The sequence below is a fragment of the Callithrix jacchus genome, chromosome 3 (genome assembly GCF_049354715.1).
Source record: "Callithrix jacchus isolate 240 chromosome 3, calJac240_pri, whole genome shotgun sequence".
NCBI classification, from domain to species: Eukaryota; Metazoa; Chordata; class Mammalia; order Primates; family Cebidae; genus Callithrix; species Callithrix jacchus.
The window spans coordinates 26092143-26118531 of NC_133504.1; positions in this window are offsets into that span (position 1 = coordinate 26092143).

Here is a 26389-nt window from a genome sequence, read left to right on the forward strand (position 1 = left end):
CACTCCACCCAACAACAGTCATTTATATAACACTCAAACAAAATTCACTATAGAGCATGCAACCCAACCAGAGTCACTATAAAGCACCCTACCCAGCAACAGTCACTATATGGCCCACTACCCAGAAACAGTCACTATAGAGCACCCTATAAAGCAACAGTCACTGTAGAGCACTCTACCCAACAGTCACTATAAAGCACCATACCCAGCAACAGTGACAATAGAGCACTCTACCCAGCAAGAGTCAATATAGAACAGTCTACCCAGAAACAATCACTATAGAGCACCCTACCCAGCAACATTCACTACAGACCACACAATCCAACAATAGTCACTGTAGAGCACCCTACCAATCAACAGTCAATGCAAAGCACTCCAGCCAACAATAGTCACTATAAAGAACCTTACCCAAAAACAGTCACTATAAAGCACCTAACAAACAACAGTCATTATAGAGCCCTGTACCCAGCAACAGTCAGTATAGAGCACCAACCACACAACCGTCACTATAGAATCCTCTACATAGCAAGTTACTGTAAAGCAGTCTACACAACAACAGTCACTATAGAGTCTTCTACCCAACAGTCAGTATAAAGCACTCTAAACAACAGTCACTATACAACACCCTACACAAGAAGAGACACCATAGAGCAGTCTACCCAATAACAGTCACTATAGAACAACCTGTTGAACAAAAGTCACTATGGAAAAGCTCACACAATGACAGTCAGTATAAAGTATTTACCAAACAACAGTCATCATAGAGCATTATACCCAGAAACAGTCACTATAAAGCACTTAACCCAGCAGCATTCACTATAGATCACCCTACCTAGCAACAGGGAGTATAGAGAATCCTACTTAACAACAGTCTGTATAGAGCACCCTACCAAGAACAGTGACTATAGAGCACTGTACCAAACAACAGTCACTATAGAGCTTCTACCCAACAAAAGTAAGTATAGAGCACCTACTCTACAGTAGTCACTATAGAGCACCTATCCATCAACAGTCACTATAGAGAACTCTAACCAACAACAGTTACTATAGATTACCTCGTCCAACAACAGTCTCTATGAGAACCCGACCCAAAAACAGTCACTGTAGATCACCCTACCCAGCAACAGTCATTACACAGTACCTATACATTAAAAGTAACTATAAAGTACCTTACGCAACAACCATCACTATACAGCACCCTACCCAACCACAGTCACTAAAGAGCAGGCTACACAGCAACAGTCACTATAGAGCACTCTAACCAACAAGAGTCACTCTAAAGCACCCTACCCATTAGCAGTCATTACTAGAGACCCCTACTCAACAGCACTCATGGAAAAGCACCTATCCAACAACAGTCACTGCAGAACCCTCTACCCATAAACAGTCACTATAGAGCACTCTATTCAACAACATTGACTATAAAGCAGCCTACTGAGCAACAGTCAGTATTGAGCACCCCACCCAACAATGTATACTGTAGAGCACTCCACCCAGGAACAGTCAGTATAGTGCACACTACCAAAAAACTTTTACTATAAAGCACATTAACAACAGTCAGTATAAAGCACATACCCAACAGTCACTATTCAGCACGCTACCCATCAACAGTCACTCTAGATCACCTACCAAAAAACAGACTGTATGGAGACACCTTCTTGACAATAGTCACTGTAGAGCACACAACCCCACAACAGTCACAATAGAGCACTCCACCCAACAACAGTCACTTATAGAGCACTCTACCCAAAAATAGTCACTCTAGAGCATCCCACCCAAATACAGACACTGTAGAGCAGCCTACTCAACAACAATCACTATAGAGCACCATAACTAAAAACAGTCATTGTAGAGCACCTTCACAACAACAGTAACTATAAAGCACCTACTTAACAAGAGTCACTATAGAGCCCCTACAAAACAAAAGTCACTATAGAGCACCCAAAACAACAACAGCCCATATAGGGCAACTATCCAAAAACAGTCACTATAGAGCTGTCTACCCAACAAGAGTCACTATAGAGCACTCTATCCAACAACAGTCACTATACAACAGCCTACTAAAAAACAGTCATTATACAACACTCTAGCCAACAACAGTCAGTATAGAGCACCCTACCCAACAACTGTCACTATAAAGCACACTACACAACAATACTCACTATAGATTACCAACACAACAACAGTCATTATTGAGCACCCCACCCAACAACAGGCAGTATAAAGTACCTACTCAAAAGCTGTCACTATAGGTCACTCAACCTAGCAACAGTCACTATATACAACCCCACTTAGCAACAGTCACTCTAGAGCACCCTACCCAACAACAGTAAGTTTGGAACACATTACCTAAAAACAGTCATTATAGAGCACCTACCCAACAAGAGTCACTATAGAGCACATACCCAAGAACAGTTAGTATAGAGCACCCTACCCAACAACAGCCCATATAGAGCACCTTTCTAACAAGAATCACTATAGAGCTCACTACACGTCAAGAGTCACTATAAAGGACTCTACCCAACAACAGTCACTATTGAACACCCTACTCAAAAACAATGACTATAGAGCACTCGATTGAACAATAGTCACTATAGAGCACCCTACCAACAACAGTTACTATAGAGCACTCCAACCAACAACAGTCACTATAGAGCACCCTACCCAAAAACAGTCACTAGAAAGCACCCTACCCAGCCACAGTCCCTATAGGGCATGCCAGAATACAACATTCAATATATGGCACCATACCCAATAACAATCACTATGGAGCATTTTACCAAACAACAGTCACTATGGAACACCATGCCCAGCAACAGTCATTATAGTACACCCTACCCAGGTATAGTAACTATTGAGAACCCTACCCAACATTAGTCACCATACAGCACCCTACACAGCAAAGGTCACCATAGAACACCCTTCCTAGCCAAAGTCACTATAGAGCACTTCATTAACAACTGTCACTGTAGAACACCCTACCCAACAATAGTCACTATAGAGCACCCTATGCAAGAAAAGTAAATATAGAGCACCTATTCAACAACAGTCACCATAGAGCCCTCGACCCATCACCAGTCACTATACAGCACTCTATCCATGAACACTCACTGCAGAGCACCCTATCCAAAAAGAGTCACTATAGTTTACTCTACCCAACATCACTAAATACAAAGCACCTACCCAACAAGAGTCACTATTGAGCAAACCACACAGCAATATTCACTATAGTGTACCTAACCAACTACAGTCATTGTAGACAATTATAACCAGCCACAGACATTATAAAGAACGTCATACAACAGTCACTACAGAGCAACCTACCCAGCAAAAGTCACTATAAAACACCCTTCCCAAAAACAGTCACTATAGAACACCCTACCCAACAATAGTCACTGTAGAGCCCTCTATCCAACAACAGTTACTTTACAGCACCCTACCCAACAACAGTTAATACAGAGTACCCTACACAACAACAATCACTATAGAGCACCTGCACAACAGCAGTCACTATAGAGCCCTTTTCCCAAGAATAGTCACTATAGAGCACTCTACCCAATTACAGTCACTTTAGGACACCCTACACAAAAGCAGTCACTACATAGCACTCTACCCAACAACAGTCACTATAGACAGTTCACCCCACAAAAACAGGCCACCCCAAAACAGTCACCTGTAGAACACGCTACACATAAACAGTTATTATAGATTACCTGCCCAACAACTTTCACTATATACCACCTACCGAACAACATTCACTATAGATCACCTACACAACAACAGTCAATATAGAGTACCTACACAACAGCAGTAAATATAGAGCTTTCTACCCAACATCAGTTTCTATTGAGCACCGTACCCAACACTTGTCATTATAGAGCACACTACCCAACAACAGTCTTTATAAATCACCTAAAATCAGTCACTATAGAGCACCCTCCCCAACAACAGTTTTTATGGAGCACTTTAGACAACATCAGTCACTACAAAGCACTCTACTCAACAAAAGTCAGTATAAAGAACTGCATTTTACAACAGTCACCTAGAGAGTACTCTACCCAACAACAGTCACTAGAGAACACCCCAACCAGCAACCCTCACAATATAGCACCCTACACAACAATAATCACTATAAACCAACACCCTACCCAAACAAAAAACAATCACTATATAGCATCCTATTTAACAATAGTAACTACAGAACACCTACCGAACAACAATCACTATAGAGCCGTATAACCAACAACAGTCACTATAGAGCACTCAAGCCAAAAACAGTCGCCATAGGGCACTATAATAAAAAATAGTAACTATAGAGCACTCCACCCGATAACATTCACTGTAAACCATTCTACACAACAACAGTAACATTAGGGCACCCTAACCAACAACAGTCACTATAGAGCACAGTACCCAACAGCAGTCACTATACAGCACCCAGCCAAAAAATAGTAACTATAGAGTACCTTCCCAGCAACAGTAACTATAGAGCACCCTACCCAGAAACAGTCACTATAAAGCACTATACCTAGCAACAGTCACTGTAGAGCACCTCACCCAATAAGGTCCCCTATAGAGCAGCCTACCCAACAGTTACTATCAAGCATCCTACTCAACAACATTCACTGTTGAGCATTCTAACAAACAAGAGTCACTATAGATCACCCCTTCAACAACATTTACTATAGAGCACACTACTTAACAACAGTCACTATAGAGCACCTACCCAAGAACACCACAGAGTCACCAAAGAGCACTCTACCCAAAAACATTTTCTATAGAGCACCAACGAGAATCACTACTTAACACTTTACCCAACAACAGTCACTATAGAGCACTCCACCCAACAAAAGTCACCTATAGAAAACTCTACCCATCTACAGTCACTGTAGAGGACCCCAATTAACAACAGTCACTGTAGATCACCTGCCCAGCAACAGTCACTATAGAGTAACTTAGTAACAATACTCACTATAGAGCACCAACCCAACAATAGCCACTAGAGAGCACATACCCAACAACATTCACCATAAAGCACTCTATTAAAAAACAGTTACTATCGGGCAACATACCCAACAACAGTCACTATGGAGCACCCTACCAAACAAAAGTCACTATAGAGCACCTCACCATACAGCAGTCACTAAAGAGGACCCTACCCAATGTTAGTCACTAAAGAAGAATCTACACAACAACAGTCACTATAGAGAACTCTACACAACAACAGTCACATATAGAGCACTCTAATAAACAAGTCATTGTAGAGCACCCCAATACAGTCACTATAAATCACCTATCCAACAACAGTCACTATAGAGAACCCTATTAAGCAACCATCACTATGGAGCACCTACCCAACCACCAACACTATAGAGCACCAAAACAAGAAACAGTACCTATGAAGCATCTACCCAACAACAGTCACTGTAATCATTCTACCCAGAAACAATCAATATTCAGCACCCCACCAAACAACAGTCACTTTAGAGAACACTACCAAGTAACCGTCACTGTAGAGCACCTACCCATCAACAGTCAGTATACAGCACTCTATCCAACAACTCTCACTATAGAGCTCCCTACCCAACAACAGTCACAATATAAACCCTACTCAAGGACAGTCATTATAGAGCACCCTGACAAACAACAGTCACTGTAGAGCACTCCACCCAACAACAGTCAGTTATAGATCACGTTTCCCAACCACAGTCAATATAGAGCATCGCACCCAACAACAGTCACTATAGAGAACCTACCCAAGAACAGTCACGATAGAATATTCTTCCAAACAACAGTCACTATAAAGCACCCTACTCAGCAACATTAACTATAGAGCACACTACCGAAAACAGTCACCATAGAGCACTCCACTTAAAAAGAGTCACTATTTAGCACCCTAACCAAGAACAGTCAGTATAGAGCACCTGCACAACAACAGTCAGTATAGAGCCCTCTGTCCAACAACAGTCACTATAAAGCACTCTACCCAGCAACAGTCACTATAGAGCACCCCAGCCAACAACAGTCACTTTAGAACATGCTACCCAACAACAGTCACTACAGAGCACCTACCTAACAACTGTCACTAGAGAGCACCCTACCCAGCAATAGTCACTATAGAGCACCCTACCCAACATCAGTCACTATACAGTACCTACCGAACAACAGTCACTGCAGAACACACTACCCAACATCAGTCAGTATAGAGCACCCCACGTAACAACAGTCACTTTAGAGTATTTACCCAACAATAGTCACTATAAAGCCCTCCACACAGCAACAGTCAACATGGAGCACCCTACCCACCAACAGTCACTATAGAGCACTCTAATTAACCACTGTCACTGTAAAGCATTCTACCCAGCAATAGTCACAATAGAGCACCCTACACAACAACAGTCACTATAGAGGACTCCACACAACAACGGTAACTATAAAGCACCCTACTCAGCAACAGTCACTATCTGGAGCACTCTACCCAACAACAGTAACTATAGAGCACCCTACAGAACAAGGGTCACTATACAGCACTCCCACAAACAATCAGTACAGAGCACACTACCCAACAGCCGTTACTATAGAGCACTTTACCCAACAATTGTCACTATTTTGAGCACTGTACACAACAAAAGTCACTATAGAGCACCACACTAAGCAACAGTCACTATCTAGAGCACTCTACCCAACAACAGTCACTATAGAGCTCCCCACACTGCAACAGTCAGTATAGAGCACCCTACTGAACAACAGTCACAACGGAGCACCCTACTTTACTATAGAGTGCTCCACACCACAATAGTCACTACAGAGCAATATGCAAGATCAGTCACTATAGAGTACTCAACCAAACAAAAGTCACTATAGAGCACCCTACCTAACAAAGGTCACTATAGAGTACCTATGTAACAACAGTCACTATAGAGCACTCTACCCAAAAACAGTTACTGTAGAGCACCGTATCCAACAAAAGTCACTATAGAGCACCCTACCCCAAAACAGTCACTATGGAGAACCTAACCAAAAACAGTCACTATAGAGCACATACCCAATAACAGTCACTATAGAGCACCCTGTGCAACAAGAGTCACTAAAATAAACTCTATTAAACAACAGTCACTATAGAACACTCTAAACAACAACAGTCACTATAGAGAACTCCACCCCACAAAAGTCAACTATAAAGCAGTCTAACCAACAACAGTCAGTATAGAGCACCCCAAACAACAGTCACTATAGACCATCTATCAAACTACAGTCACGATAGAACCCCATATCGAACAACCATCACTTTAAAGCACCTACCCAACAACCATCACTATAGAATACTCTACCCAGCAATAGCCACCATAGTGCACCCCACCTAACAATTGTCAATATAGAGCACGCTACCCAGCAACAGTCACTATAGAGCACCTACCCACCAAAAGTCACTATAAAGCTCCCTACGCAACAACAGTCACTATAGAGCATTCTATGCAGCAAAAGTCACTATTGTGCATCCTACAAAACATTCCAACTATTGTGTAGGGTGCTTTATAGTGACTGTTTTTTGATAGCGTACTCTATAGTGACTGTTGATGTTTGTGGTTCTCTATAGTGACTGATGTTGTGTAGAGTCCTTTATCACAGTGACTGTTGTTGGGTAGGGTGCTCTATAGTGACTGTTGTTGAGTAGCATGCTCTATAGTGACTGTTGCTAAGTAGGGTGTTCTATAGTGACTGTTGTTGTGTAGCGTGCTCTATGGTGACTCTTGCTAAGTAGGGTGCTCTATAGTGACTGTTTATTGGTGTGCTCTATATCGACTGTTGTTGAGTAGGTGCTCTATAGTGACTGTTGTTGGGTAGGTGCTCAATAGCGACTTTTGTTGGATAAGGTGCTCTATAGTGACAGTTGTTTGGTAGGTGCTCTATAGTGACTATTTTTGGGTAGGGTGTTCTACAATGACTGTTGTTGGGTAGGGTTCAGTATGGTGACTGGTGTTGGTTAGGATGCTCTATAGTGACTGTTGCTGGGTGGAATGCTCTATAGTGACTGTTGTTTGGTGGGGTGGTCTATACTGACTGTTGCTTAGCTGGGTGCTCTATAAAAACTGTTGTTGCATAAAGTGCTCTACATAGTGACTGTTGTTATGTGGGTTGCTCTATGGTGACTGTTTTTGGGTACAGTGCTTTATAGTGACTGTTTTTTAGTAGAGTGCATTTTAGTGACTGTTGTTGGTGCGTGATCAATAATGACTGTTGTTCGGTAGGTATTTTATACTGAGTGTTTTCAGGTAGGGTGCTCGATAGTGACTGTTGTTTGGTACGGTGCTGTTTAGTATCTGTTTCTGGGTAGAGTAATCTATAGTGACTGTTGTGGTGTAGCTGCTCTATAGTGACTGTTGTTTGGTAGGTGCTCTTTAGTGACTGTTGTTGAGTAAGTGCTCTATAGTGACTCTTGTTGGGTAGGTGCTCTATGGTGACTGTTGTTAGGTAGGGTGCTCTATAGCGACTGTATAAGGTAAAGTGATCTATAGTGAATGTTGTTGGGTATAATGCTCTATAGTAACTGTTGCTGGGTAGGGTCCTCCATAGTGACTTTTGCTATTTGGGGTGCTTTATAGTGACTATTGTTGGGTGAAGTGCACTATATAGACTGTTGTGTAAAAAGCTCTATTGTGACTCTGGTTGTGTAGATGCTCTATAGTGACTCTTGTATTGTAGGTGCTGTATGGTTTTTGTTGTTGGGGAGAGGGTTCTATAGTGACAGTTGTTGGGTAGAATGGTCTATAGTGAGTGTTGTGTAGAATGTTCCATAGTGAGTGTTATTGGGTTAAGGGCTCTATAGTGACTGGTGTTGTGTGGGTGCTTTATAGTGACTATTGTTGGGTGGGGTGCTCTATAGTGACAGTAATTAAGAGGCATTCTCTATAGTGACTGTTGTTGGGTAGGGTGCTATAGTGTGACTTTTTCTGGGTAGGTGCTCTATAGTGACTGTTATTGGGTGGGGTGCTCTATACTGACTGTTGTAGTGTCTTTGCTCTACAGGGGCTGTTTTTGTGTAGGAAGCTGTATAGTGACTCTTGTTGGGTGGAGTGCTCTATAGTGACTGTTACTTCATAGGGTGCTCTATAGACTGCTGTTTGGTAGGTGCTCTATTGTGAATATTGTAGGGTGGGGTGCTCTTTAGTGACTGTTATTGGTAGTGTTCTTTATAGTGACTTTGTGAGGTGTGTTCACTGTGCTGTGTGTTTCTGGTGAGTAGTGTTCCTGTGTGAGGTGTCTGCACTGCGAAATGTGTGTGTGGAGATATTTGTCTTTCTGTGTGAAAAGTATTTATTGTGTAGTGGGTGTGGTCATTTGTGTGTCTGTATGACTTTTCGTCAATGTGGAGTGTGTGTGTCATGAGTGGTGTGTGTTTGAGTTGTGTGCAAAATGGAGTGTGTGTGTAGTGACTGCTGTGTGTCTGAGTTGTGTAAACTGTGGAGTGTGTGTTTGGTGAGTTTGTGTCTATGTGAAATGTGTGCACTGTGGAGTGTTATGTGTGTAATGAGTAGTGTGTCTGTATGAGTTGTGTGCAGTCTTTAATGTGTGAGTGGTGTGTGTCTGCTTAAGGTGTGTCCACAGTGGAGAATGTGTATGCAGTGTGTGTGTGTCCGTGTGAGGTGTCTGCACTGTGGAGTGTGTGGGTGGTGAGTGGTTTGTGCCTGTGTGAGGTGTGTACTTTTTGTAGTATACGTGTGATGAGTATTGTATGTCTGTGTGAGATATATTTACAGTGAAGTGTGAGTGTGCAGTGTGTGGTAAGTGGTGTGTGTTTGTGCTAAGTGTCTGCACTCTAAAGTGTGTGTGTTGTGTGGTGTGTGTCAGTGTGAGGTGTGTGCATTGTGAAGAGTATGTGTGTGAAAACTGGTATGTGTCTGCATAATTTGTGTGCATGTTGGAGTGTGTGTGTGCTGATTGCTGTGTTTCCCCGTGAGGTGTGTGCAGTGAGTAGTGTGTGTCTGTGTGAGGTGTGTGCACTGTGGAGTGTGTGTTGAATGACTGGTGTCTCAGTGAGGTTTTGCAATATGCAGTGTGTGCGTGGTGAGTGGTGTGTTTCGCTGTGATGTTGTTGAACTATGCAGTGTGTGTGGTGAATCTTGTGCATCTGTGAGAAATGTGTGCACTGTGTAGTGTGTTTGTATGGTAAGTGGTGTTTGGGTTAGGTGTTTGCACAGTGCAGTGTGTGTGTTTGGTGTTTGGTGTGTGTCTGTTTGCAGTGTCTGCACTGTGGAGTGTGTGTTTGTGGTCAGAGGTATGTGTCTGTGTCTGGTGTGTGCACTGTGGAGTGTGTGTTTGTGGTGAGTGATGTGCCTGTGTGAGGTGTCTGCACTGTAGAATGTGTGGGTGGTGAGTGTTGTTTGTCTCTGTGAAATGTATTTACTTTGTAGTGTGTGTGGTCAGTAGTGTTTGAGTATAATATGTCTTCACCGTGGAGTGTGTGTGTCGTAAGTGGTGTGTGTTTGTGTGAGTTGTGTGCACTGTGGAGTGTGTGTGGTGAGTGGAGTTTGCTTTGTGAGGTGTGTGCACTGCATAGTATGTGTGTCTGAAGAGTTGTTTATATGTGTGAGGTGTGTGCACTTTAGAGTGTGTGGGTGTTCTGCAGTGTGTGTTCATGTGAGGTCTGTACACCGTGGATTGTGTGTGTGCTGAATGGTGTGTGTCTATGTGAAATGTGTGCACTGAGTGTGTGTGTGTTGAGTCTGTGTGGTTACTGGTGTGTGACAGTGTGAGGTGCCTGCATTGTGGATAGGTTGTGAGGTGATTGGTGTTTGTCTTTTTGATGTGTGTGCATTGTGGTGTGTGTGTGCAGAACTTGTGTGGTGCATGCTTTGTGTCTCTATGGTGTGTGAGTTGTGGAGTTTCTGTGTAATGAGTGTTGTGTGTCTCAGGCATGTATACTGTGAATTATGTGTGGAGTTTGTGGACTGCATTGTGTGTGTCTTGTAGGGCGTGTAAACTGTGTAGGGTGTGTTTGTGGTGAGTGGTGTGTGTCTGTGTGAAGTGCGTGCACTCTGGAGAGTGTGTGGTTAGTTTTGTGTTTGCTTGATGTGTGTGCTATGTAGAGTGTGTGTGTTAAGTGTGTGCAGTTAGTGTTGTGTGTCTTTGTGATATGTGTGCACAGTGGATATTGTGTAAAATTTTTGTAATGAGTGGTGTGTGTCTTCGTGGAGTGTCTGCACTCTGGATATTGAGTAAAGTGGGTATTGTGTGTCTGTGTGAGGTAAGTGTACTGTACAGTGTGTGTTGTGAGTGGTATGTCTGTGTTAGGTGTCTGCACTGTAGAGTGTGTTTTTGGTGAGTATTGTCAATCTGTGTGTAGCATGTACACTGTCTATTCTGTGTGTATGGTAAATCGTGTGTGTGTGAGGTGTATGCACAGTAAATTGTGTGTGGGGTGTGTGTGGTGAGTTGTAGGTGCCTTTGTGGAGTGTCTAAACTTTGGATTCTTTGTACAGTGTGCGGTGTGTGTCTGTGTTAGGTGAGTAAACTGTGTAGTGTGTGTGGTAAGTTGTATGTCTGTCTTTGGTGTCTGGACTGTGGATTGTGTGTTTGGTGAGTTTTGTGTGCCTGTGTGAGGTGCGCACACTGTGCAGTTTGTAATTTTATGTCGTGAGTGCTGTGTCTCTGTGAATTGTGTGTGCTTGGGGTGTGTGTGGTCAGGGGTGTGGGTTTTTGTGAGTTGTGTTTACTGTGCAGTGTCTGTGGTGAGTAGTGTGCCTCTGTGAGGTGTCTGCACTGTGGAATGTGTGTGGTGAGTGTTGTGTGTATGCATGAAATGTATTTACTGTGTAGTGTTTGTGGTCAGTCATGTGTCTGTATGAGGTTTCTTCATTGTGGAGTGTGTGTGTCATAAGTGGTGTGTGTGTGAGGTGTGTTCACTATGGAGTGTGTGTGGTGACTGCTGTTAGTTTGAGTTGTGTGAATTGCATAGTGTCTGTTTGGTGAGTTGTGTGATTCTGTGCAAAATGTGTGCACTGTGTGCTGAGTGTGTGTGGTGACTAGTGTGTAACAGTATGTAGTGCCTGCATTGTGGATAGGGTGGGAGGTGATTGTTGTAAATCTGTGTAAAGTTTGTGCACTGTGGTGTGTATGTGCGGAATTTGTGTGGTGTGTGCTCTGTGTCTCTGTGAGGTGTGTGTTGTGGAGTTTCTGTGGAATTAGTGGTGTGTGTCTGAGGCATATGAACTTTGGATTATGTGTGGAGCCTGTAAACTGGGTGGTGTGTGTCTGTGTCAGGTGTGTGCACTGAAAAGAGTGTGTGTGTAATGAGTGGTGTGTGTCTGTGTGAGGTGTGTGCACTGTGTACAGTTTGTGTGATGAGTTTTGTGTCTGTGTGATGTGTGAGCTATATGGAGTGTTTGTGCTGTGTGTATTGACTGCTGTGTGTTTGTGTAAGGTGTTTGTAGAGTGTGTGTGGAGTGTTTGTGATGAGTGGTGTGTGTGGAGTGTCTGCACTTTAGATTGTGAGTTTGGTAAGTCGTGTGTGTCTGTGTGAGGTGAGTGCACTGTGTAATGTGTGTGGTGAGTGGTACATCTGTGTAAGGTGTCTGCACTGTGGTGTGTCTGTTTGATGAGTTCTCTCTGTATGTGGTGTGTACACTGTGTAGTGTGTGTGTATGGTAAGTGGTGTGTGTTTGTGTGAGGTGTGTGCACTGTGCAGTTTGTGATAGTGTGGTGAGTGGTGTGTTTCCGTGTGAGGAGCGTGCACTGTGGAGTGTCTATGTAGTCAGAAGTGTGTGTCTTTGTGAAATGTTCCCACTGTTCAGTGTGTGTTTCTGGTGAGTCTTGTGCCTATGTCAAGTGTCTGCACTGTTTCATTTGTGTATTGTGTGTGGTGTTTGTGTGACTTGTGTGTACTATGGATTGTGTTTTTGGTAAATGCTGTGTGTCTGTGTGAGTTGTGTGAGCTGGGGAGTGTGTTTATGGTGAGTGATGTATGTCTGTATAAAATGTGTGCACTGTGTTGTGATATGTGTGTGGTGATTGGTGTGTCTGTGTGAGTTGTGTGCACTCTTTAATGTGTAAGTGGTGTGTGTCTGTTTAAGGTTTATGCACTGTGGAATAGGTGTGTGCAGTGTGTGTGGTGACTGGTGTGTGTCTGTGTAATGTGTCTGCACTCTGGACTGTGTCAAGAGTGCTTTGTGCCTGTGTGAGGTGTGTGCACTGTGTACTATGCGTGCAATGAGAGGTGTGTGTTTGTGTGAGATGTATTTACTGTAATGTGTCAGTGTGCAGTGTGTGTGGTAAGTGCTGTGTGTTTGTGCTAGGCGTCTTCATTCCAGAGTGTGTGTGTTGCATTGTGTGTGTCTGTGTGAGCTGTGTGCACTGTGGAGTGTGTGTGCTTGGTAAGTGTTGTGTGCCTTTGTGAATGTGTGCACTTTTTAGTATGCATGCAATGAGTGCTGTGTGTCTGTGTGAGATGTATGCACAGTGGAGAGTGAGTGTGCAGTTTGTGTGGTAAGTGGTGTGTGTCTGTGCTAGGTGTCTGCACTATGGAGTGTGTGTGAAGTGTGGTGGGTGTCTGCGTAAATTGTGTGCACTGTGGAGAGTGTGTGCATGTAAAGTGGTGTGGGTTTGTGTGTGATGTGTGCACAGCAGAGTGTGTGGGTGCCAATTGGTGTTTGTCTTTGTGAGGTGTGTGCACTGTGGAGTGTGTGTGTGCTGTGAGTGCTGTTGTCTGTGTAAGGTGTGTGCATTGTACAGTGTGTGTTGAGTGACTTGTTTCTATGTGAGGTTTCTGCACTGTGCCGAGTGTGTGTGGTGAGTGGTGTGTGACTCTGTGAGGTTTGTGCACTGTGTAGTGTGTGTGATGAATCTTGTGTGTCTGTGTGAGGTGAGTGCACTGTGAAGTTGTGTGTATGGTGAGTGGTGTTTGTTTGTGTTAGGTGTGTGAACAGTACAGTGTGTGTGTTTGTGTGGTGTGTGGTATGTGTCTGTGTGTGGTGTGTTTACTGTGGAGTGTGTGTGGTCAAAGGTCGTGTCTGTGTTAGGTGTGTGCACACTTGTGTGTATGTTTGCAGTGGGTGGTGTGTCTTTGTGAGGTGTCTGCACTGTGGAATGTGCGTATAGTGAGTGTTCTGTGTCTCTGTTAGGTGTGTTCACTGTGTAGTGTGTGTGGTCAGTAGTTTTTCTGTATAAGGTGTATTCACTATAGAGTGTGTGTGTCATGGGTAGTGTGTGTCTGTTTGAAATGTGTGCACTGTGGCATGTGTGTATGGTGAGTGCTGTGTGTCTGTGTGAGGTGAGTGCACTGTGGAGTGTGTCTGTGGTTAGTAATGTGTGTTCTTGTGAAATATGTTCACTGTGCAGTGTGTATTTGTGGTGTGTGGTGTGCCTGAGTGACGTGTCTGCACTGCAGAATGTGGGTGTGTTGAGTGTTGTGTCTGTGTGAGGTGCTTTTCCTGTGTAGTGTATGGTCAGTCGTGTGACTGTATGAGGTTTCTTCAATGTGAAATGTGTGTGTCATGAGTGGTGTGTGCATGGTGTTTGCACTACAGAGTGTATGTGTGTGATGAGTGCTGTGTGTCTGTGTGAGTTGTGTAATTTTTGGAGTGTGTGTTTGGTGAGTGTTCTGTGTCCGTGTGAAATACATAAACTGTGGAGTTTCATGTGTGTGATGAGTAGGATGTCTCTGGGAGTTGTGTGCATTATTTAATGTGTGAATGGTGCATGTCTGTTTAAGGTGTTTGCACTGGGGTGTATGTTTGTGGAGTGTGTGTGGTTACTGGTGTGTGTCTGTGTGAGTTGTCTGCACTGTGGAGGCTGTGTGTCATGAGTGGTGTGTGCCTGTGTGAGGTGTGTAAACTGTTTAGTATGCATGTGGTGTGTGGTGGTGTCTGTGTGAAATGTATGCACAGTGAAGTCTGATTTTGCAGTGTGTGTGGTAAGTGGTGTGTGTCAGCATCAGGTGTGTTCTCAGTGGAGTGTGAGTGTGCTGATTGGTGTGTGTCCCTGTGGAGTCTGTGTGTGCGGTAAATAGTGTGTGTCTATGTGAGGTATGTGCACTGTGGACTGTGTGTGGTGAGTGATCTGTGTCTGTTAAAGGTTTTTGCACTGTGCAGAGTGTGTGAGGTGAGTGGTGTCTGTCTAAGGTTTGTGCACTGTGGAGTGTGCATGTGGTAAATCTTGTGTGTCTGTGAGATGTGTGTGCACTGTGTAGTGTGTGTGTATAGTGACTGGTGTGTGTTCGAGTTAAGTGTGTGGTCGCAGTGCAGTGTGTGTGTTTGGGTGGTGTGTGGTCTGTGTCTGTGTGTGGTGTGTGCCTTGTGGAATTTGCACGTGAGGTGAGTGGTGTGTGTCTTTTTTAGGTGTGTGCACTGTGTAGTATATGTGTCCAGAGAGTTTGTGTGTCTGCATGACGTGTGTGCACTGTGGAGTGTGTGTTCTGCAGTGTCTGTTTGTGTGAGGTCTGTTTACCATGCAGTGTTTGCAGAGTGGTGTGTTTGTGTGTTTATGTGTGCACTGAGGAGTGTGTCTGGTTAATGGTGTTTGTCTTTCGTACGTGGGCTCACTGTGCAGTGTGTGTTTGTGGTGAATTGTGTACCTGTAAGAAAAGTCTGCACTATTCAATGTGTGTGTGGTGTTGTGTGCCTGTGTTCCTGTTGTTGCGTGAAGTGCTCTCTAGTGACTGTTTTAGGGTAGGGTGCTGTACACTGACTGTTATTGGGTAGGGTGTTCTATAGTGACTGTTGTTGTGTATGTGCCTTACAGTGACTCTGGCTGGCTAAATGCTCTATAGTTACTGTTGTTGTGTGGGGTGCTTTATAGTGACTATTGCTAAAAAGTGTACTCTGTAGTGCCTAATGTTGATAGGGTGTTCTATAGTGACTACTGTTCGGCAGGATGCTCTATAGTGACTGTTGTTAGGTAGGGTGCTCTATACTGACTGTAGCTGGGTAGAGTACTCTATAGTGACTGTTCTTAGGTAGGTGCTCAATAGTGATTTTTGCTTAATAGGGAACACTAGAGTGACTGCTGTTGGGTAGATTTTCTACAGTGACTGTTTTTGGGTAGGTGTTCTATAGTGACTAATGTTTGGAAGGGTCCTCATAGTGACTGTTGTTTGGTAGAGTGCTCTATAGGTGATTAATAATCAGATTAGTTCTCTATAGTGACTGTTGTTGTGTAGAGTGCTCTATAATGATTGTTGTTGGGTAGAGTGTTCCACAGTGATTGTTGTTGGGTAGGGTGCTCTACACTGTTGTTGGGTAGGTGTTTTATATTGACAGTTTTTGGGTTGGTGCTGTACATTGACGAACTTGTTGGGGTGCTCTAAACTGACCTTTGCTGGGTAGATGCTCTATAGAGACTGCGGTTGGATAGGGTGCTCTATAGTGACTGTTGTTGGGTAGGGTGCTCCACAGGACTGTTCCTGGGTAGAGTACTCTTTGGTGACTACTGTTGGGTAGATGCTCTATAGTGAATCTTGATGGGTAGAATAACCTATACTGACTGTCTTTGGGTAGAGTGCTCTGTAGTGACTGTGGCTGGATAGGGTGCTCTATTGTGAATGTTGCTGGATAGGGTGCTTTTTACTGAATGTTGGCTGGCGGGATTTATACTGATTGTTTCTGGGTACAGTGCTCTATAATGATTGTTGTTTGGTAGGCACTATATAGTGACTGTATTTGAGTGGGGTGCTTCATAGTGACTGTTGTTGGGTAGGTGCTCTATAGTGACTGTTGTTTAATAGAATGCTCTATAGAGGGTGTTGTTGGGTATGGTGCACTATAGTGAATGTTGTTGGGTGGAGCTCTCTGTAGTCACTGTGGTTAGGTAGAGTGCTCTAGATAGTGACTGTTTTTGGGTAGAGTGCTTTATAGTGACTGTTGATGGGTAGAGTGTTCTATAGTGACTCTTCTTATGTAGGGTGCCATATAATGACTGTTGTTGTGTAGAGTTCTCTATAGTGACTCTTTTTGGGTAGAGGGCTCTACAGTACCTGATGTTTCGTAGTGTGCACTATAGTGACTGTTGTTGGGTAGAGTGTTTTTTACTGACTGTTTTTTGGTAGGTTGCTTTATTGTGACTGTTGGGTAAAGGCTTTATAGTTACTGTTGTTCAATAGTGTGCTGTATAATAACTGTTGTTGGGTACAATATTCTATAGTGACTGTTGTTGGGTATAGTACTTTATATTGACTGTTGTTAGGTAGGTGCTCTATAGTGTTTGTTGTTGAGTATGTGCTCTATAGTGATTGTTGTTGAATTGGTGCTCTATACTGACTTGTTGGGTAGGTGTTCTATAGTGACTGTTGTTGATTAGGTGTTCTATAGTAACTGTTGTTTTGTCGGATGTGCTATAGTGACTGGTTTTTGTGGAGTACTCTATAGTATCCTTTGTTTTGTGGGTTTTCCAATACTAACTGTTGCTTGGTGGGGTGTTTTAAAGTGACTGTTGTGGGGTAGGGTGCTGTAGATAGTGACTTTTGGGTAGGTGCTCTATAGTGATTGTTGTTGGGTAGGGTGCTCTATAGTGTCTATCAAGTATGGTAATCTATCGTTGTTGTTGGTTAGAGTGCTCTATAGTGACTGTTGTTGGATAGGTTCTTTATTGTTACTGTTTTTGGGTAGGCTGCTCTATATTGAATGTTGTTTGGTAGGGTGCTCTATAGTGACTGTTGCTACGTAGGTTGCTCTATATTGACTGTTGTTGGGTAAAGGGCTCTATACTTACTGTTTCTTAGTCTGGTGCTTTATAGTGACTCTTGCTAGGTGGACACCTCACACAGACACACACTAGTCACCACACACACTCCACACACTCTACAGTGCACATGCTTTAAACAGACACACATCAGTCACACATTAAAGAGTGCACACAACTCACACAGACACACCCTTCACAATACACATAACACTCCACAGTGCAAAAATTTTACACAGAAACACCACTCACTGCACACACTCCAGAGTTAACAAACCTCACACAGAAACACACCATTCACCACACACACACTCTGCACTGTTCAAAAGCCTCACACAAAAACAAGTCACTCACCACACACACTTCACAGTGCACACACCACACACAGACACACATTACTCACCATACACACACTCCACAGTGCACACACCTCACAGGGACACACAACACTCATCACACACACAAATTTCACAGTGCACACACCTCACACAGATGCACACCACACATGACACACACACTCCACAGTGAAGACATTTTATACAAAAACACTAATGACCACACATAGTACAGAGTGAACACACCTAACAGAGACATGTAACACTCACCACACACACATTGCATATTTTAGACACCTCACACAAAGCACACCACTCACCAGAAACACACACTCCACAGTGCACACAACTGAAATAGACACATATTTTTGACCACACACACACTCCACAGTGCACGAAACACACAGACACACACCATGAAAACCCACACATTTTACAGAGATGCACCCCACTCACCAAACACACACTCCACAGTTCATAAAACTCAGACACACAGCAATCACCACACACACTCTATTTTGCACACCTCACACACTCACCACTTATGACACACACACCCCACATTGAAGAAACCTCATACAGACACATGACTGACCATTGGCGCTATACAGTGAATGCATTTCACACAAATGAACAGTGTGCACACCTCACAAACACACACTAGTGACCACACACTCTTTAGTGCCCAAACCTCACACAGAAACACACCACATACCACACAAACACACACAAACTGCACAGTGCACACAACTTACACAAACACACACCACTTACCATACACACACATTACACAGTGCACACACCACACACAGAGAATACTTACCAAACACACACTTTACAGTGCAGACACCTAACACAGACATACCACTCACTACACACATTACACAGTGCACTCATTTTATACAAACACTCACAACGAAACTCACATACTCCTGAGTGCAGACACCTAACCCAGACACACCACTTACCACACACACTGTACACTTTCACTCCACAGTGCATACATCTCACACAGACACACACCACTTATCACATGCATACTACACAGTGCACACAACTCACTCAGGAACACATCACTCACCACACACACATTCCACAGTGCAGACACCTCACACAGTCACACACCAGTCACCACACACACTTTACACACATACTCCAAAGTGCACACACCTTAAACAAAAAACTCCACTCACACATTAAAGAGTGCACACAACTCACACAAACATACCACTCACCACAAACATACAACTCAACAGTGCACACATTTCCCACAGACACACAAAACTCATGAAACACACACTTTACAGAAAATAAATTTCACTTCTACACAAGACTGACCACACACACTACAGAGTGAACACACCTCAAAGAGAAACACAGCACTCCTCTCACACATATTCTACAGTGCACACATCTGACACAGGCACTTACCACTCACCACACAAGCACACACAAACTGCACAGTGCACACCCCTAACACAAATACACACCACTCACTATACACACACACTACACAGTGCACACACCTCACACAGACACAGAACACTCACCAAACAAACAATCCACAGTGCTGACACCAAACACAGGCATACCACTTACCACACACACTACACAGTGCACTCAGCTCACACAGACACACACCACTAACTGCACTGATAATCTTAAGTGGAGACACTCCACACAGACACACACCACTCACCACATGCACTCCACACAAACTACACTGTGCATATAACCCATAGAGACACACACCACTTAATACACACACTCTGTGCACACACTCCACATACCACAAATCTTACACAGACAAAAATTTAGCAGACACACATTCTCCACAGTGCACACACCTCACACAGACACACACCACTCATTGCCCACACTCCACAGTTCACACATACACACCACTCACCACACACACACATGCTCCACAATGCACACGCCTTACACAGAGACACACCATGCACTCCATACAGTCCACACACAATCCACAGTGCACATACCTCATACATACACCACTCACCACACTCACACACACACCAGAGTACACACACCTCATGGAGACATACAGCATGCACCACACCAACTCCTCAAACACACACCAGAATGCACACATATCACAGAGACAAACACCAATGACCTGACACTGTATCCACAATGCTGACAACTCACACAGTCACACACCACTCAGCACAAACTGAGCACACACATTTCACACAGACACACATCATTCAGCGCACACACTCCACAGTGCACACACCTCTCACAAACACACACTGTAGAACACACACCCTTGGCAGTGCACACATGTCACACAGACACAAACAACGTAGTCCACAGACTCCACACATAAAACACAGTGCAGATATCTCAGACACACACCACTCATCACACAAAAACTCCACAACACACACCTCACCGAGACACACATCATGCCTCACACGAATTCTGCACACACACACCACAATGCAAACACATCACACAGACACAAACCAATCACCACACACTTTGTCAACCATGCAGGCATCTCACATTGTTACACACCAGTCACCACGCACACTCACAACACACACTTCACAATGCAGAGACCTCACAAAAACACACATTGCAGAACCCAAACACACTACAATGCACACACATAATGCAGACACACACAACTCTCCAGACACACATACTACACTGGGTTCACGTTACACAAATACAGCACTCACCACAAACACACACTCCACATTTCACACACCTCACACAGACACACGCAACTCATGACACACACAATCCACTGTGAAGACACTTTAACAGAAACACTGCTGACCACATACACTACACAATAAACACTCTAACAGAGACACAGAACACTCACCACACACATATTCGACAGTGCAGACATTTCACAAAGGCACACTACTCACCAAACACACACTCCATAGTGCACACACTGCACACAGACACACGCCACAAACAACACAGACACATTGCACTGTGCACACACCTAACTGCAACACACACCTCATTATATGCACACCCTACACAGTGCACACACCTCATACAGACACACAAGAATCACCACACACCCCACAGTGCACAAACCTCACACAGACACACACCACTCAAAACACACTCTGCAGAGTGCAAAAACCTCACACAAACATACACCACCCACCACACACACTTTACAGTGCATACACCTCCAAGGGACACACAACAATTATTACACACACACTCCAGCATGCACACACCTCATGCAGAAAGACACCACTTACTACTCACACACTCTCCACAGTGCCCACACCTCACACAGACACACACCATGTAACACACTAATTCCAGAAGGTAGACACCTAGCACAGACACACACCAGTTTCCACTCACACTGCACACTTACGCTTCACTGTGCATACATCTTACACAGACACACACTACTCACCACATGCATACTACACAGTGCACACACCTCACACAGAAACACACCACTCACCACTCACACACTTAACAGTGCATACACCTCACACAAACACACACCAGTCACGACACACTCCACACATATACTCCACCATGCACACACCTTGAACAGACACACACCACTCATACATTAAAGAGTTCACACAACTCACAGAGACACACCACTAAACACACACATAACGCTCCACAGTGCACACATTTTTTATCACACACACAAATTTCACATTGCACACACCTCACACTGATGCACACCACACGACACACACTACTCATGACACACATATTTTACAGTAAAGATACCTCACACAGACACAAGACTGATCACACACACTACACAGAAAATACATTTTACACAGACACACAACACTCACCAAACACACAAAATCCACAGTGCAAACACCAAAGACAGACATACCACTTACCACAGACACTACACAGTGCACTCACCTTACACAGACACACAACACCCACAGTAGACACAATCCAAAGTGCAGCCATTTCACAGAGACACACACCAATCACCACAAACACTCCACACACACTCCACTGTGCATGCAACTCACACAGATCCACACCACTTAATACACACTTTACATACACACACTCCACCAAGCACAAATTTTACACAGACGAAAAGCTCAACACACTCTCTACAGTGCACATACCTAACACAGACACACTCCACTCATCACACACACTCCAAAGTTCACACTCCTCACACATACACACAACTCACCACACACCCACCCTCCACAGTGCACAATTTTTACACAGAGACACACCATGCACTCCACACACTCCATAAACAATCCACAATGCACATATATCAGACATACACCACTCACCAAACTCACACACACCTTTGAGTACACACACCACACAGAGACACACAAAATGCACCACACAAACTCGACAAACACACACCACAATGCACACACATTACACAAACACCAATAACCTGACACCTTATCCACAATACAGACGACTCACACTGTGACACACCAGTCACCACACACATTCAACACATAGACTCAGTGAAAATTTTACACAGGCACACACAACTCAGCACACACACTCCACAGTTCACACACCTCACACAGACACACAAAACTCACCACACACATATTCCACAGTGTAGAAACCTCACACAGGCACACGATTCACCAGAAGTAAACACTGCACAGTGTGCACACCTCACAGACACACACTACTGACCACACACACGGTCCTCAGTACACACACCTCACACAGAAACACACCACTCACTGAACACACACAACTTGCACAATGCACACACCTCACACAAACACACACCACTTACCATATCCACACTCTACACAGTGCACACACCACACACAGACAGACAATACTCACCAAACACACACTCCACAGTGCAGACACCTGATACAGGCATACCAGTCACCACACACACTACACCGTGCACTCACCTTCACACACATCACCCACTGCACATAGAATGCAAAGTGCAGACACTGCACACAGACACACCCTGCTCACCAGACACACTCCACACACACTCCACTGTGCACACACCTCACAAAGACACACACCACTCAATACAAACATTAAAGGGACACACTCCACATAGCATACACATCACACAAACTCAAAACTTATCGCACACACTCTCCACAGTGCACACACCTCAGACTCACACCACTCATCACACATAAACACCACAGTGCACACACCTCAAAAAACACACACCACTAACCACACACCTGACACAGACACACAACCTCAGTTCACAGACTCCACACATAATCCACAGTGCACATATTTCAGAAACACACCACTCACCACACACACACTCCACATTGCAGACACCTCACACAGACACACAGCAGTCACCACACGCACTTTACACACATACTCTAAAGTGCACACACCTTAGACACGCACCTCTCACACATGAAAGAGGGCACACAACTCACACAGGACACCAGTCACCACACACATAACACTTTACAGGGCACACACTTTACACAGACACACATCACTCACCAAACACACACTCCACAGTTAACCCAACTCACACACACAGCAGTCATCAAACACACACTCCAGAGTGCACACACCTTACATACCCACCACTCACGATGCACACACTTCACATTGAGAATACCTTATAAAGACACACGAATGAGCACACACAATACACAGTAAATAACTTTCACAAAGACACACACAACCGACTGAACACAGAAACCAAAGTGCTGACACTCCACACAAACACACACCACTCCTGACACACACTCCACTGGGCGTCAACATCACACAGACACACACCGCTTAATACACAGTTCATGCACACACTCCACATAGCACAAATTTTACACAGAGACACACCACTCAAAATACACACTTAACACACACATTCCACATAGCACACACATTACACCAAAAAACTCACCACACACACTCTTCACAGTGCACACAATTCACACAGACGCACACCACTCATCACACAGAAACACCACAGTGCACACATTTCACACAGACACACACAGCTTACCACACACCCTCCACAGTGCACACACCTCACATGGACACACACCAAACAGTCCACGGACTCCACACTTAATCCTCAGTGAACATATCTCAGACAGACACCACTCATCACAGAGAAATGACATAACACACACCTCACAGAGACACAGAGCATGCGTCACACAAATTTCACACACACACGCCACAATGCACACACATCACACAGAAACAACAATCACCTCACACCCTTTCCACAATGCAGGCACCTCACATTGTCACACACCAGTAACCACAGACACTCAACAAACCTACTCAGTGCACACATATTACACAGAAACACACCACTCACCACACACACTCCATGGTGCACAGACCTTACACAAACACACAGTGCAGAACACAGACACTCCACAGTACACACACCTCACAAAGACACACACCGCTTTCCAGACACATAATACACAGTGCACACACATCACAAAGACACACACCACTCACCACACACACTCCACAGTGAACACACCTCACACAGACACACACCATTAATGACACACACACTCAACAGTGAAGACACCTCATACAGAAACACTACTGACCACACACACTGCATAGTGAACACATCTAACAGAGACACAAAATACTCACCACACTAACATTCCACAGTGCATACAGCTCACACAGGCACACCACTCACCACACACACACTCCACAGTGCACACACCACACACAGAAATACACCACACACCACACAAGCACACACAGCGCACTGTGCACACACTTAACTTATGCACATGCCACTTATCATACACACACACTACACAGGGCACACACCTCACACAGACACACAAGTTGCACCACACACACTACACAGTGCACAAACCTCACAGAGTTACACATTACTCACCACACACACACTCTGCACAGTGCAAAAACCTCACATAGACACATGTCACTCACCACACACACTCTTCAGAGTGCACAAACCTCACACAGACACACACCACTTATCACACAAGCACTCCACAGTGCACACATCTCACACTTACAAACAACTCAGCACACACACACTTCACAGTGCACACACCTTATGCAGAGACACACCATGCACTCCAAACACAATCCACAGTGCACATAACTAAGACATACACCACTCAAAACTCTCACACACAATCCAGAGTACACAAATTTTACAGAGACACACAGCACACACCACACAAACTCCACAAACACACACCCTCATGCACATACATCACAAAAACACCAATCACTTAACATTTTATCCACAATGCAGACACCTAACACTGTCACACATTAGTCATCACACACGCTCAACACACACACAGCGCACACATTTTACACAGACACACACCACTCAGCACACACACTCCACAGTGCAGACACCTCACACAAACCCACACTGTAGAACACACAGACACTACATAGGGCACACACCTCACACACACACAACACGTACCTTGCACAGACACTTTACAGTGCACACACCTCACACCCAGACACAGCACTCATTGTACACACACACTTTACAGTGCACACACCTCAAACAGAAACACATTAATCACGAAACACACACTTTACAGGGAAGACACCTCACACAGACACAAGACTGACCACACACACTAAACAGTGAACATAGCTCACACAGACACACAACACTCATCACAAACACATTCTATAGTGCAGAAAATTACACAGGCACATGACTCATCAGAAACACACAGCAAAGTGAGCACACCTCACAAAGACACACACAAGTGACTGCAAACACACTCTTCTCTGCACACATTTGATACAGAAACACACCACTTACCACACAAACACACGAACTGTACAGTGCACACACCTCACACATACACATGGCAGTTACCATACACACACACTACATAGTGCACACACCACAAACAGAAAAACAATACTCACCAACACACACTTCACAGTGCAGACAACTAACACAGACATTACACTCACCACACACATTACACAGTGCACTCACCTCACACAGACACACACCACTCCCTGCACACAGAATCCAAGTGCAGACACTTCACAGAGACACACGCCACTCATCATACAAACTCTAGACACACTCCACTGTGCACGCAGCTCACACAGACATAAACCACTAAATAAACACACTTAATGCACACACTCCAAATAGGACACACATTACACAGACACAAAACTTACCACACACACTCCATAGTGCACACAGACACACACCACTCATCACACACAAATTTCACAGTACACACACCTTACAAAGACCAACACCACTCACCACACACACTCCAAAGTATGAACACCTCATACTGACACACATCACTCACGACACACTCCACAGTGGAAACACCTCATACAGAAACACTACTGACCACACACAATACACAGTGAACACACCT